This window comes from Gorilla gorilla, chromosome 12 (genome assembly GCF_029281585.2).
Source record: "Gorilla gorilla gorilla isolate KB3781 chromosome 12, NHGRI_mGorGor1-v2.1_pri, whole genome shotgun sequence".
NCBI classification, from domain to species: Eukaryota; Metazoa; Chordata; class Mammalia; order Primates; family Hominidae; genus Gorilla; species Gorilla gorilla.
This window is the reverse complement of record NC_073236.2, coordinates 48,665,802-48,680,542: the sequence shown is the minus strand read 5'-3', so window position 1 is coordinate 48,680,542 and position 14,741 is coordinate 48,665,802. Positions and strand designations below refer to the sequence as shown.

The window sequence follows — 14,741 nt, the reverse complement described above, 5'->3', positions numbered from 1 at the left end:
GTCATTATTCCCTAAACAATACAACAACTACTTACATAACATTTACATTGTATTACATATAGTAAGTAATTTAGGGATGACAAAGTAGGTATCTTTGTGCATAAGTTATATGCAAATACTATATAGTTTTTTTTTTTGTTTTGTTTTGTTTTTGAGATGGAGTCTCGCTCTTTCGCCCAGGCCGGACTGCAGTGGCGCAATCTCGGCTCACTGCAAGCTCCGCCTCCCAGGTTCACGCCATTCTCCTGCCTCAGCCTCCCGAGTAGCTGGGGAGTACAGGTGCCCGCCACTGCGCCCGGCTAATTTTTTGTATTTTTAGTAGAGACGGGGTTTCACTGTGTTAGCCAGGATGGTCTCGATCTCCTGACCTCGTGATCCACCCGCCTTGGCCTCCCAAAGTGCTGGGATTACAGGCGTGAGCCACCGCACCCTGCCTATTACATAGTTTTACATAAGGGACTTGTGCATCCATAGATTTTGGTATCTGAGTGTTGATCCTGAAATCAATCCCCCACAGATACCTTGGGACAACTATATATAGAAATACAATGAATGAATGTTGACCTTGTATCTGCAACCTTGCTGAGTCACTTTTTAGTTCTAGGAATTCCTTTCCTTGTCTGCCTGCTTTCCTTCCTTTTCTCTCTCTCTTTCGTTCATTTCTTTCTCCTTCCTCCTTTCCTTGCTTCATTCTTGTAGATTCCTTGGAATTTTCTACATAAACAATTATGTCATCCGCAAACTGGGCTATTTTTGTCTCCCTTTATTATCTAAAAGGATATGTCTTTTATTTCTGTATCTTGCCTTATTGCACTGGCTAGAACTCCTAGTACTACATTGAATAGAAATAGTAAGACCAAACCTTGCCTTGTTTTTAGTGTTAGGGGGACAGCATTCAATTTTTCACCACTAAGTGTAATGTTAGCTATAGGATTTTTGTAGATACTTTTTTCCAAGTTGGGGAAGTTCCACTTTCTTCCTATTTGTCTAGGAGTTGTTATCATGAGTAATTGTTGAATTTTGCCAAATGCTTTTTTCTGCATCAATTGGAATGATAATGTGATTTTTTTTCTTTTTCCTGTTAATATGAAGAATTAGATTGGTTTATTTGTAAAAACTGAACCAGCCTTGCGTCTTCAGAGCAAACCACACTTGGTCAGTGTATAATTCTTCTTATATATTGCTAAATTCTACCCATTAATATTTTGTTAGGGATTTTTTATGTCTATGTTTATAAGGTATATTGGTCTGTAGTTCTTTTTGGTTCTGTCTTTGTCTGATTTTGGTATCAGGAGAATACTAACTTCAAAAAATGAATTGGTAAAAGTTCTCTCTTCTTCTACATTCTGGAAAATATTGTGAAGAACTGATAGATATTCTTCTCTAAATTAACCACTGAAAGTATCTGGGCCTGGAATTTTCTTTTTCTGAATTTTTAAAATTGTGAATTTAATTTACTCAATAGTTATAAGGTTATCCAAATTATCTCATGTTGAGAAAGCTGTGGTATTGCGTGTTTTCGAATAATAGTCTATTTCATCTAAATTGTCAAATTTATGTGCATAGAATTTTTCTTAGTATTATCTTACTACCATTTTGATGTGCACAGAGTATATACTAATATAATCTGTCTCACTCTGGTAACTTGTGTCTTCTTGTTAGTCTTGCCAGAGGGTTGTCACTTTTATTGATCTTTTAAAAGATCTAGCTCTTTGTTTCATTGTTGTTCTCTATTATTTTTCTGTTTTCAATTTCATTGATTCTTGCTCCTATCTTTATTATTTACTTACTTCTGCATTCTTTGCATTTATTTTTCTCTTTATATTTTCTAGAGTCTTGAGGTGGGAGCTTACGTCACTGGTTTGAAACTTTTCTGTTTCTTAAAATAAGCTGTAAGTTTCCCTCTCAGCACTGTTTTGGCTATGTTCCACCAATTTGACGTGTTGTATTTTCATTTTCATTCTGTTCAATGTATTTTTATTTCTTTTGAGGTTTTTAAATTTTTTGAGGTTTGCTTTATGTTCCATGTTACAGTCCATCTTGGTTTATGTTCTTGGGCACTTGAAAATAATGCATTCTGCTGTTGTTGGGTAGAGTGTTCCATAAATGTCCATAGATCCTTTATGCTAAGGGTGTTAAGATTTTTTATGTGTTTTGATTTTCTGTCTAGTTGTTCTCTCAATTGTTGAGAGATGAAGTCTGTAACTGTAATTGTAGACTTGTCTGTTTCTCCTTTTAGTTCTGTCAGTTTTCACATCATATATTTTGTAGCTGTCATGTTTGGTGCATACCTTTAGCAGTGCCCTATCTTCTTGGTGGATTGACACTTTTGTTAATATAGACTGTCTTTCTATGTCTCAATTATTTTCTTTGTTCTGATGTCACTTTATCTGATATTAATATAGCCACTCTCGCTATCTTTTAATTAATATTTGCATGATGTGTTATTTTTGACCCTTTTGCTTTCAACCTATCTATATCACCCTATACACAGCATATAATTGGTTCATGTTTTTTAATCCACTCTGACCATCTGTCTTTAAATTTTTGGCTTTACATTATTCAAAATTAATATAATTATTAATATATTAAGTTTCAGACTGTCTTTGTATGTCTTGTTTTCTGTTTGTTCTCCTTGTTTTCTCATTTCTGTTTTTTCTTCCTCAGCTTACCGTGCATGACTTGGGCATTTTTTAGAGTTTTATTTTGATTTATACATGGTGCTTTGGGGTGCATCTCTCTGAGTAGTTTTTTAGTAGTTACTCCAGGTATTACATTTTGTATATATAACTTTTCATGGTCTACGTGCATCAACAGTTTGAGTGAAGTGTGGAAAGTTTACCATCCTTTACATCCTATTGCCCTCCCTTGTTTATAATAGTCTAAAATGTTTTCTCTACATCTATTTAGAATCACGTCAGTGTTATAATTTTCACTTCAATTATCAAACATAATTGAGAAAATTCAAAAGGAGAAGGAAAGCTAATTGAATTTACCATCTTTGTTTACCGAATTCTTTCTTCTTTCCTGATGTTTCTTGATTCCTTCTTTCATCATGTCCCTTCTGTTTAGAGAACTTCTTTCTACTTCGTTAGTGTACTTACTTGGGTAATCAAGCTAATCTGAGGATAGCTTGATTTCCTCCTAATTCCTAAATGATATTTGCACTGGACATAGGTTTCTGGTTGACAGTTCCTTTTTTTCTAACACTTTAAAAATGTTGTATCACTTCTTCTGACCCCTGTGGTTTCTGATGAGAAATATGCTGTCATTTGAATTGGTTTTCCCTTTAGAGATAAAATGTTGTTTCTCTCATTGCTTTTAAGACTTTCTTTGTCTTCAGTTTTCAGAACTTTAATTATGATGTGTCTTGGTGTGAATTTCTTTGATGTATCCTATTGGTCATTCACTTCTTGAATCCGTAGGTTTATGTGTTTTGTCAAATTGGGGGATTTTTCAATTATTATTTCTTTGAGTACTTTTTTAGCTCCATCTTCTTTTTTTATCTTTTCCTGGAACCCCAAATGATATAAATTTAGTTTTTGTTATAGTCCCACAGGTCCCTGAGGCTCTGCTCTCTTTGTTTTTCACTCCATCTTCTTTCTGTTGTTCAGATTCAGTCATTTCTATTGTATCTTCCAGTTCACTTATTCTTTCCTCTGTTCTCTCCATTCTGCTGTTGAGCCCATCTACTGAGATTCTTATTTCAGTTGTTACATTTTTCAGTTCTAACATTTCCATTTGGTTGTTTATATTTTCTGTTTCTTTGCTGAGATGATTTTATTAGTGATTTTTTATTGTTTCATTTGTTTCAAGTATGTTCACTATTACTCATTGAAGCATTTTTATAATAACTGCTTTAAAACCTTTTCCAGATAATTTTAGCATCACTGTCATCTTGATATTAGTGTCTACCGATGGCTTTTTTTCATTCAGTTTGATATTTTCCTGGTTCTTGGTATTGTGAGTGATTTTTTGATTGAAAACTATGCATTTTGACATTCTATGATGAAACTCTGGATCTTATTTAAACCTTGTCTTAGGTAACATCCTGTGATGCTGCACCATCAGGGGAGGGTGATACACTGCAACCTCTGTGACCACCAAGGTTGGGAGATGCTCCTCGTTGCTGCTGGGGTGGGGTGCTGGCTCCCACTAGGCCCTTGCTGATCCCACTCTGGTTGGGAAGGGTAGAGGTGCCTAATTTCTTCTCCCCAGATGGTCTCCACTGATGCTACCAGGGGGTGGCCTCATTACTATTGGAGCCAGTGGTTAAAGTCTTGACTCTCCCCATTTGGCCTTCTCTGACACCACCACAGTGGGGAGGGGGCAGACTGACCTATTATTGCTGGGTGGAGGAAGAAGTCCAGGTTCCCCAGATGGTCTCCAGTGACACTGTAGTGAGGCAGGAAGGGAAGGGAGGCCTCATTACTGCCAAGTGGAGATGAAAACCCCAGCTCCCTACTAGGCCTCCTCTGACAACCATAGTGGTGAGGTTGCATTGCCTCATTGTAGTCTCGTGAGTGTGGAATCTGCACTCCCCACTGGGCCTTTCCTGGCATGGGTGAAGGTGGGACCACATATTTTTCTGTGCTGCCTGGCAGGAGGAGTCTTTTGTTTCCCCTACCCCTTCCCCTCTTCCTCCTCCTTCTTCTCTTTCTCCTTCTCTTTCTTCTCCTCATTTTTTTCTCCTCCTCTCCTCCTTATCCTCCTCCTCATTTGCCTCCTCTTCTTCTCCTCTTCTTCCTTTCTCTCTTCCTCTTCCTTCTCCTCCTCCTCCTTCTTCTACCCCTTCTTCTCTCTTTTTTTTTCCTTTGTGTGCATTAGCTTTTTCCAGGTTGCCAGCTTCTTCAGCTCTAACTCTGGAATGTATGAGGCACAAACAAAATTCAGGGAGTTCCTGCTGTGTCATTCTTTGGGTCTTGAGGTTCCTAGCTTGGTCTACTTTCTAGTTCTTACCTTTCAGAATCTTTTATGTTTGTTTTAAATGTAATGTCCAGTGTTTTTAGTTGGACTTAGCAGAAGGAATAGGGATGAGTATGTCTCCAGCATCTTCCTGGGAAAAATGTGCATTTTTGAAATATATATTGTATGGTTGGGTGTTATTTTTCATCCAATCTGAGAGCCTTCCAGCTTTAATAGAAGGTTTGTCTCACTTATGTAATAAATCTTAATCCTGATATTGAATGTTATGTTTTGTGTACTTTCAAAATGTAACACATTAATCAATTATCAATAGGCTGTTATTAGCTGCCCTTTCCATCAGGCAAGGTTTTCAGGAACACACCAAGTTGCCTTGTTCCCATCCCAATTCCAGTTTTTTACTATTATTATTATTTTATAGAGACAGAGTCTTGCTGTATTGCCCAGACTAGAGTACAGTGGTTCAATCATACCTTAATGAAACCTCAAATTTCTAGGTTCAGGTGATTCTCCAGCCTCAACCTCCTGAATAACTGGAACTACAGGCATGTACCACCTTGCCTGGCTAATTTACTTTTCAGAATTTTTTGTAGGGATCTATGTTGCCCAGGCTGGTCTTGAACTCCTGGCCTCAAGTGATCCTTCTTCCTCAGCCTCCCAAAGTGCTGGGATTATAGGCATGAGCCACTGCCCTGGCTCATCCTGTCATTTTTACAGTTCTAGAAGAGATAAAGGTGGAAAGATTTTCCCAAAGATGAAAACATTCCATCAGGAGACCCAAGAAGAGGAAGTGATTGGTTGACTGGGGCCTTCATGGCGGCCATTTTTCTGAGATTTCATCCAGAATTAATTCCCTCCCTCCTTTTTTTATCCTTCCCTTCCTTGCTTCTTGTGTACTGGGCATTTTCCTGGGTTCTGGGAGAGGAAGGGAGCAGATCAAACCAATATTTTTCTTTTTCCCCATCTCAAAGTTTTTATCTATGGTGCTTTGTGGGTTTCTTTTTTTCCAATAGACTTTTGAACATTGTGAAATTAGCCAAAAAGAAAGCAGCTAAAATTTAGTAAGGGCAAGAGGAAGAGTTAAGCAGGTGCAGAGAGCAGAAATCTTCAAGTCTCTTAACATTTCCAGTTTTTAATCAGGGTGCAAATGTGGTTGGTTGACGGCAGGGAGCTGCTTCAGTGTGACTGCTAGGCTTTGCTGCCTTAGTCAATCCATCCAGCGTGACTTCCCATATAACTTTAGTGTTTACATCCCCCTCACTGTGTGCTGAAAAGTCTGGGATCCCCCTAGACACCTGGTAATTCTGTTAATGTCTGCTAGTCTGGATCCATATCTCAGAAGCTCCCTGATGGAATTTCTCCATGCTCTTGGCAAGTCACAAAAGAGATGTCTCCTGGGAACTTTAGCATCTTGATCTCTATTTAAATGGTGAAATGACAAGTCTTGGCCAGGCCCTGTTCTCTCCTCCCACTAACTTTAGTCTCCAAGAGCCAAATTTTGCTCTCAGTTTCCTATATAAGACTTCTACCAAATCCTTCTAATTTTCTTTTGTCTCTAGTGATTTCCTCTCCTGCTGTCCTGTCTTCTAAAGCAGTCTGAAATGAAATCTGCCCCCAGAGCTGTGCACAGAGGAAATGGAGAACAGATCATTCAAGAAGGAACACCCCACCCGCAAGCCCTGTGCTAGACTCGCATGGGTAGGCATCCCCAAAGCGTTGCACCCTCCACGCCTGGGCGGCTCGCTGCTTTTCTGAACACCAGGATTTGTACTTCCTAGCTGGTTCTCCATTTAGATACTTATTTAGATGCTTGACAATGAAGTATCAAGGAGCAGAGCAGGTGTAATGTCCTCATATACTGCTGCCATCTGTGCGCTCATATGCTCCTCTTAGGCAATCAGGCACATGTAGAGCTTGCTTCTGATGGCATTTGGATTGGAAAGACATTGGCCCATTTCTCCTTATAGCAGAACTTTGTGGAGGAGCTAGGCGAAGTGTAAATGCACAGACAGCAGAGCAGATCTGTTTGTGGCAAGAGAGGGAACCCCTCTGCCTTCCCCCTCCTAATCCCCTACCACCCCTCTCCCTCTCTACTCCTGGCCCCTGGCCTGGACACCATGCTTTCAGAATAATTCTAGAGCAACTATTAGCTGGTGATGGCTTCTGCTGCATTCCCTCCCAGAGACACCTAACTTTGACATTAACTACTGGAAGGCCCGTAAAGTCTTCCGAGACAAGGAAGGAATATTGAATGCTATAATTTCAAGACAGCTATAGGTCAGCTGGGGAAATGTGCACAGCAAGAATGGAAGTTTCTGGATACCCCTCCCCTGGGAAGGCAGCTGTCTGGGGCCCCTATTTTGGCAGTCAGCTCTCAAGGCATGCATCAGTGCACCTGAAACACTCTATAAATGGAAAAGTCAGAACACAACGTGTCACATCGACACCACCAGCATGCACAGTGGAACCCACACAGTTGGTTAAATTTAAATTCCTGCAGAGACATGGGGACTTAGCTCAAATATCACCTCCTCAGGGGAGTCTTCCCTAAACCCAGGTTGAGTTGAGTGCCCAACTGAGTGCTCCACTAGCTTCCCAAATTCCTTTGCGCTCGGCACTTAGCCCACTCCAAGGTGCTGAAGTGTCTGTCTCACCTATTTGTCAAGGAGCTACCTGAGGGTGAGGGCCACATTTTATGGATATTTGTGCCCTCAGTGCCTAGCACAGTGCTGGACACACAGTAGGCACTCAAAAATGTTTCTGAAGAGGGACCATGCCAGCTGCATCCAGAAAGCCACCAAAATGACCCTTTTGCTGACTTACTATGGAGCCTGGCATACTACCATGAAATTTTTTTTTTTTTTTTTGGAGACAGAGTCTTGCTCTGTCACCCAGGCTGAAGTGCAGTGGTGCGATCTCGGCTCACTGCAACCTCCGCCTCCTGGGTTAAAGCGATTCTCCTGCCTCAGCCTCCTGAGTAGCTGGGACTACAGGCATGTGCCACCACACCGGGCTATTTTTTTGTATTTTTAGTAGAGATGGGGTTTCACCGTGTTAGCCAGGATGGTCTCTATCTCCTGACCTCGTGATCCACCCACCTCAGCCTCCCAAAGTGCTGGGATTACAGGTGTGAGCCACCGTGCCTGGCCTAAATATATATATATGTTTTTGAGTTAAAAAGTTAGTCCTATGCCTCAAAGATCCCTTTCCAAAATTGAAGCTCATTAGGAGGGATAATTGTTACCAATATTTTTGGGGGGGGGGGTTGGTTTGAGCTGAGCTTTGCAGAATACTTGACATAGGCTTGGCACTTGCAGGGGACCTCTAGGAGTGAAGAGAGTGAAGTATCCCGGGCTTCAACGGCATAAGAATGAGAGAAAACCATTTGTTGCTAGAAGTGTAGGTCTGAAACCTGATTTCTATGTCACCAGTAGTTCTTCTCCCAACTTTTTTTTTTTTTTTTTTTTTAAAGTTGGGGTCTTGCTGTGTCACACAGGCTGGAGGGCAGTGGCATAAACATAGCTCACTGCCACCTCGAACTCCTGAGCTCAAACAATGCTCCTGCCTCAGCCTCCAAATCTTTTCCCTTATTAAATATAAAAACATTAGAATATACTCTTCAAGTGAGCCAGGTACTAGAAAAACACTACCTGACACACAATAGGGACTCAGTAAACATTTGTTGAACAACTTATTTTAGGAACACTGCCAGCCACACTCTTACTTCTTTCTGTGTGGCTCTAGCTTACAAGGATAAGAGAAGGTGGAGGGAAAGGTAGAAGGGGCCAGGGCTGGATTCCAAACCACAGCCCACCCACAACTCTTTATCTGCCACTCTTTATTACCTGTGTTATGGGAACTCTGCCACTCTTTATCAGCTGTGTTATGGGAATTCAGAACAAGGACTGACACTACTGATCCTGGACTGGGTTTGGAAATGCAGTCATACCCCAGAAAAGAATCCCCTTTTTTCCATGTGGAGGCCCAATCCCATTCCCAGCCCCAGATGATTGAATGGTGATGTGGGTACATGTGGTGCATTCACAGGGTGTGTGGCCACAACGGGCAGCCCCTGAGTGCCTCCGCTTGAGAGGCAGAGGGAAGCCCTTGCTGGTCGGAGCTTAGGACTCTCTCAATGGCATGGGGCCAAGATGAGGTCCTTGGGCATGGCAAGGGCCACCTGCAGAAGGAAGGACATCATGGTTTGCACTGTGCATGATGGAAGGTGTGTGTAGTTAATTATTGGCTGCTAGGTTTGGTGCTTAAACTAGCTACCACCTACACAGGTTGAGAAAAGGAAGAAAAAGCAGTTAGAATGCAGGAAAGAGGGAAAAACCCACCTCACCCACTTGACAGGCTCAAACTGCTGCTGCTAGCCGCCTGTGAGGCGGGGACAGTCCCCTGCAAATGCCCTGCTTAGACACTTGGCTTGCCGTGGCGAGCACCTTACGAGAACCAAAGGCGTGAAGGCCTTCTCTGAGCACCAAGGCAGACAAAGGCACCTGCCTGGTCCTGCAGGACCAGTCCCCATGCTGGATACTGAGTGGCTCAATTACTATGCCTTGGACCAAGGTTGGGGGTGGGTGAGGAGGAGAACTTTGGAAGAAGTGAAGCAGAAAGAGTCTTTGTGACAATGACAATTTAAGAAACACTAGACAACCAGCTTGCTGGGGTGCTTCTGAACCTTCTGTGGGGAGGTGAAGCAGTGGAGCGGTCATGTGGAAAATTCCCTTTCTCCTCCATGCACAGTCATTCCCAAGCTGAGGGAAAGGCATTGTTTTTCTTGTGAAAACCCTCATTCTGGACAGGATTCCATCAGGCTAGGGGAAAATGCCTTCGCCTGGGAAGAAGTTGTATTCAGTAAGCATGGAGGACTGAAGGGTTGAGTCATGTCGATCTCTTGGAGATTTTTGGTTGCCAGGAGGATTCAAATGTGTCTGACTTCTTAAAATGTAATTAGACAGAGAAAGGGTTGCATCTGCCCAGACCATGGTGGCAGGGGACGTGGAGGGAGGCCTGGCGTCCCTCCTTCCACACGCTCCCAGGCGTCTCTGTGCATTTGGGGGCAGCATTCATACTTGGCTGGTAAGAAATCCTAAGGAAGCTTCCAGCAGCATTCAGCCCCCACACCTCCCGTCAGTGGAGCCTTCCCGGGGAGCTGTCTCTGCAGGCTTGCTCAACCTGGGCTGCAGCTCTTGGCAGCTGTGCCCACCGACCCTGATGGGCCCCTGCACGTCCCACTGGGTAGACAGCAGCTATGAATACTGTTCTACATGTCTGCTCAGATCAAGGTATCATCTGTTGCACCACCAGCAGCCTGCCCACCTCGGCCAGCCCTCCACCTAGAACAAGAGGGAGCATGGTTGCTGCTGGTGCATGACAGCCCTGCCAAAGGTTGCAACTTAGGAGCAGAGATTCAAGGCAGTGCTATAAATAAGCCAAGCTTTATTTTCCTACAGGCAGCTTGGTTTTTCTACTGTGTGCTGCTGTAAATGTGGTAGATATCAGATCCACCTACAGACAGGCCTGCCTTGAGCCTCCCGTGGTGCTGCTAGCCAGGTACCTTTGGCAAGGTGACCGAGCCAGGCCATAGCTGGGACTGTAGCATGGGGAATGTTCCAGGCACTCACTCAACATCACTAGAGCAGGGAAGGCTTGCTCTGAGCCAACCCTTGTTCTACTGTCTTGTTCCAGGTATAACCCATCAGCCAAAGCTCCTTCAATACTAGCTCTTGTCTCCTGACCTGGTCAGAAGCATTTACCAGCAAGGGCCACTTTCCTCTGACCATTCTATTTAAATATTTTCCAGCTTATCCGAGGGAGGCAGGGAGGCTCTGCAGGCGATGGCTTCAGGAAGTTTTAGTCCCATGGAGGCCCCTGGCTGGGGCTATCTCCCACCCAAATTGGAGGCAGCTGCTGCCAGATATGTAAGAAACTCCCAGGTGTGCAAGAACAAAATGAGGACGTGTGATCATTTACATTCAGTAAATGATGGTGCGAGTGCAGACTGTCACCAGGAGATCTGTCTTCCTGCCAACTTCCACCCTAAACAGAGGCTCTGATTTTTAAGAGGGGACAATCCTAGTGGGAGTGGGGACAGGGAGGGTCTGGACCAAGCACTGAGAAAGAGGCCTGCTAGGCAAAGTCAAACCATGTGATTGAGGGAGAGGCTTTGGCCTTGATTCAAAACTAGGCTGACCCAATGCCCTGGTCTGCCTGGGACAGTCATGGACTATGCCTGCCATCCAAGTTCTATTTTTAATGGTGCCCCTTTCATTCACACACACACACAAAAATCCATGTTTGGATGATAAATTTTGTGATTACCCTATTCCAAAGATGAGAAGGAGTTAGGCTAGAAATGTATCCACAGAGTGACGTGTAGGACGTGGGGCTCCAAGAAAGTTCACTTGGCAGTGCCTGGAGGAGAGAGACGAGTGGTAGAAGGCCAGGTTGGTTCATTCTCAAGCATATTTAGAATTGCAGCCTTGTCGATAATTTTCACTTATGACTTTGCAGAGTGTGATGCTGGAAGGGTCTTTGGAGCGGTCTAATTTACCTCCTCTGTTACTGGAAGAGGACGTTAGGCTAAAACAGATAAAAGTGACCTGCCCAAGGTTACGCTCCAGTTGCTGGCAGAGTGGGGATAGAAACTTGTCCTTAAGGGGTCAGGTCCAGGTACTCTTTGCTGGGACAGAGGGAGATGGAGGACCCTGAAAGAGGCTGCAGAGGATGAACAGACACATGGTAACTTCCATGGCAGCTCCGGGACAGGGAAGTGCCACAGACTACCCCACAGTTCCTAGACTGGGGGTGGTGGGAGGACAGAGACTGGTGGGGTTTAGACTTGCTGAGCTTGCTTGGACGTGAGCTCAGGTGACACCTGGAGTCACAGGCGAGTGCAGGTGGAGCCAAGGGCAAATGGGCTCTCCAAGGTAGTGACCGAGAGGGACCAAAGAGATTAATTGGCAAATAGGACTAAGAATCAGTGAAGAAACAGGTAGGTATGGAGATCAAACGCGAACAGGGTCAAATGAGTAATTTATGGAATCTAAATATTGTTCTATGGTTCAAATTGTAGTGAAATCTGAGAGGCAACTCCTGATAACAGCTACCTTACCCTTGGGTACCGTTTCCCTAGCCCCCTTCTCGGGTCTGCAGGGTCTGTTACTTAAGCCAGTAACAGCTTCTACCTCTGCTTGGTAGATGGGAAACTGAGTCACAGAGAAGCTGGCTTTCTCCTGTCCTACAGGACCCTCAGCAACAAGGGTGTGATTAACAAGCCTTGAGAGTGACTCCAGAAGCCTGCCACCACAGTACCCCTCATGGTTCCACTGCAGTCACACCTCCCGTGTGTGCTCTCATGGTGGTGAAGGGGTGGAGTGGTGGATTTTTCTATGAATTTGCTCGTCTGAGTGGGCCCCGCAGGAAGAAGCCCGGCATGAGAGTCTGGGGACCCTGGCTTTCTGGTCCTAGTTCTATTGCCGGCTGACTAGCTATGCAATGGTGGCTAGTCACTTGTTTTCCTGTCCCTCCTGCTTTTCCTGGTTGTCAGATGAATGTTCTGGCTTATGCCATCTTCAAAATCTCAATGTTTTTGTCTTTGCAGGGGAATCTGACCTTGGTTCAGCCATCTGATGAACCAAGTTCATCTCTTGCATCTTCTTGGCAGTCTGTCTATAGCGCATCTTCACAGGTTAGGCAAGGTGGAGCTATGTGACTGAGGGAGGGGCTTTTGACTTGAGTCAAAATTAGGCTGCCTGGGACAATCATGGACCACGCCTGCCATACAAGCTGCATTTTTAATGGTACCCCTTTAAATATTTGTGCTCAGATCTCAATTACCCTTGACAATGTAGAATGCAACATTGGAATGTTTGACAATGCAGGAATGCATGCAAAATATAATTTTAAAAAATATCAGCTGGGCGCAGTGGCTTATGTCTGTAATCCCAGCACTTTGGGAGGCCGAGGCGGGTGGATCACCTGAGGTCAGGAGTTCAAGACCAGCCTGACCAATATGGTGAAACCCCATCTCTACTAAAAATACAAAAAATTAGCCAGGCATGGTGGCAGACACCTGTACTCCCAACTAATGGGGAGGCTGAGACAGGAGAATTCCTTGAACCCAGGAGGTGGAAGTTGCAGTGAGCCAAGATCACGCCACTGCACTCCAGCCTGGGTGACAGAGCAAGACTCTGTCTCAAAAAAAAATATATCATATTTGGCCCAGATCTACGTTTTTTGCCTCCAACAAGTTTTCATGAGGTTAAGTTAAATGTGTGAATTTATTTCAGACAGTCTGCAAAGTGGACAGCTCACTAGAGCAAACATACAATCACCTGCAGGCTGACTGTAGTCAAAATAATCTACTGTCACCCTGAATAGGTTTTCTCACATAACATCTACAAAAACCCAGCATACCATTGTCACACCCACATGGTGCCTTCTGATATGTGACATTAGAAAACCTCAATCTCCTGAAAAAAATCATAAAATAGTTTCAGTATACATGAACTCAGTACACGTTTTTGTTCAGTGAAACTTCTTTCTTTGATGATGCCTCTTCAAATATTTGCAGATATTGAGAAAACACCCACATAAATCATCCTCTGTTGCTGAGGCCACACAGTCTGCAGAAACCAACAGGTAAGACCCAAAACACTGAATGCCACTGGAGGTCACGCAAATTCCAGGAAACCTCAGGCCATCTTAGCCTTCCTCTCCCAACCCCAATCTGTCAGTTTCTAACCGAATGTGCTAGAGAAGCCAGCCAGAGCACCATGAAAGTCAGCAAGAAGGTGAAATGGTGAGAGGAGGAGGGGCCTTTGGGTAGCATCTCTTTTCACCTCTCACTCTAGATGTGAAGAAACTCAGACGGCGGTGCGGCATCCCAAGTCGGGGAGGCCATGAGGACCACTAGAAGCAGACCTGGAGGTGTGGTCTCTGGGGCTGGGCTCTGTCGCTGCCCTCTGTACCCCAAAATGCCTCTGAGATGCCCACGTAACCTCCAGGGGAGCCCAGGAGCTTCATCTCCTGAAAATGGGGAGGGATGGACAGTAGGAGAACAAGAGAGAAGCAAGAAGAAGCAAATGGTAGGAGAAAACACAGGATAGAGGGAAGAAAGACCAAAGGCCGGTGAGCAGAGAAAAGAAGTGGGCATCCAGGGCCCAAGAGCTGCTTCAAGGTCACGGAAAGCCAGCCTGCACCTGGAAGGAATGGTCCTTGCAGAATAGAACTTAAAGCAGGAAACAGAGAATTAAGCGTGGAAAACAAGAAACGCCCATGTGCCTGAATCTATATCATTCTAAGTCAGTGTATCAGATGCCCAGGACTCTGACAAATCAGGGTTCCCAGACAAACCCAACACTTGGTATGAGCAGCGCTTCTTTATTATAAAACTAACATCACTGAAAGCTTTTTTTTTTAAAGACCAAAAATATCACATCTTAGGCAAATGAGTTGAAAATCCCTCAGAGTGACACCCTATTTTTTTCCACCCATTTCTAAAGTCAGAGGACACCTGGTAAAGAAACTGGTTTTTAGGTAAAGAAATGCAATTCCTGGTGCACGCGGTTTCCTGGTGGTACAGCACTGAAGTGACATCATGGAAATATTTGTACCTCAAGGTCAGTCTGCAAGGTTTCTGTGTGAAAGCATGAGTCTTAGTCAGTGGTGGGAAAGTATGTGTGTGCACCTTTGTGATCTGCTGCTGTTTACTGCTCTCTGCTTCAAAGACAAAGTTTTAATTAAATCCAGGTGGGCAGCTTGCCAGGGTTTTCCACACTTTTGGCTCACCTAGGTATGCAGCCTAAGTG

At 44.0% G+C, this 14,741-nt stretch overlaps 1 protein-coding gene across 1 annotated transcript in view; it reads right to left on the bottom strand.

Annotated features, from left to right (window-relative positions):
- Window positions 1-14,741, bottom strand: part of ACOXL (acyl-CoA oxidase like) — a 389,165-nt gene that overhangs the window by 55,248 nt on the left and 319,176 nt on the right. The window lies entirely within an intron of this gene.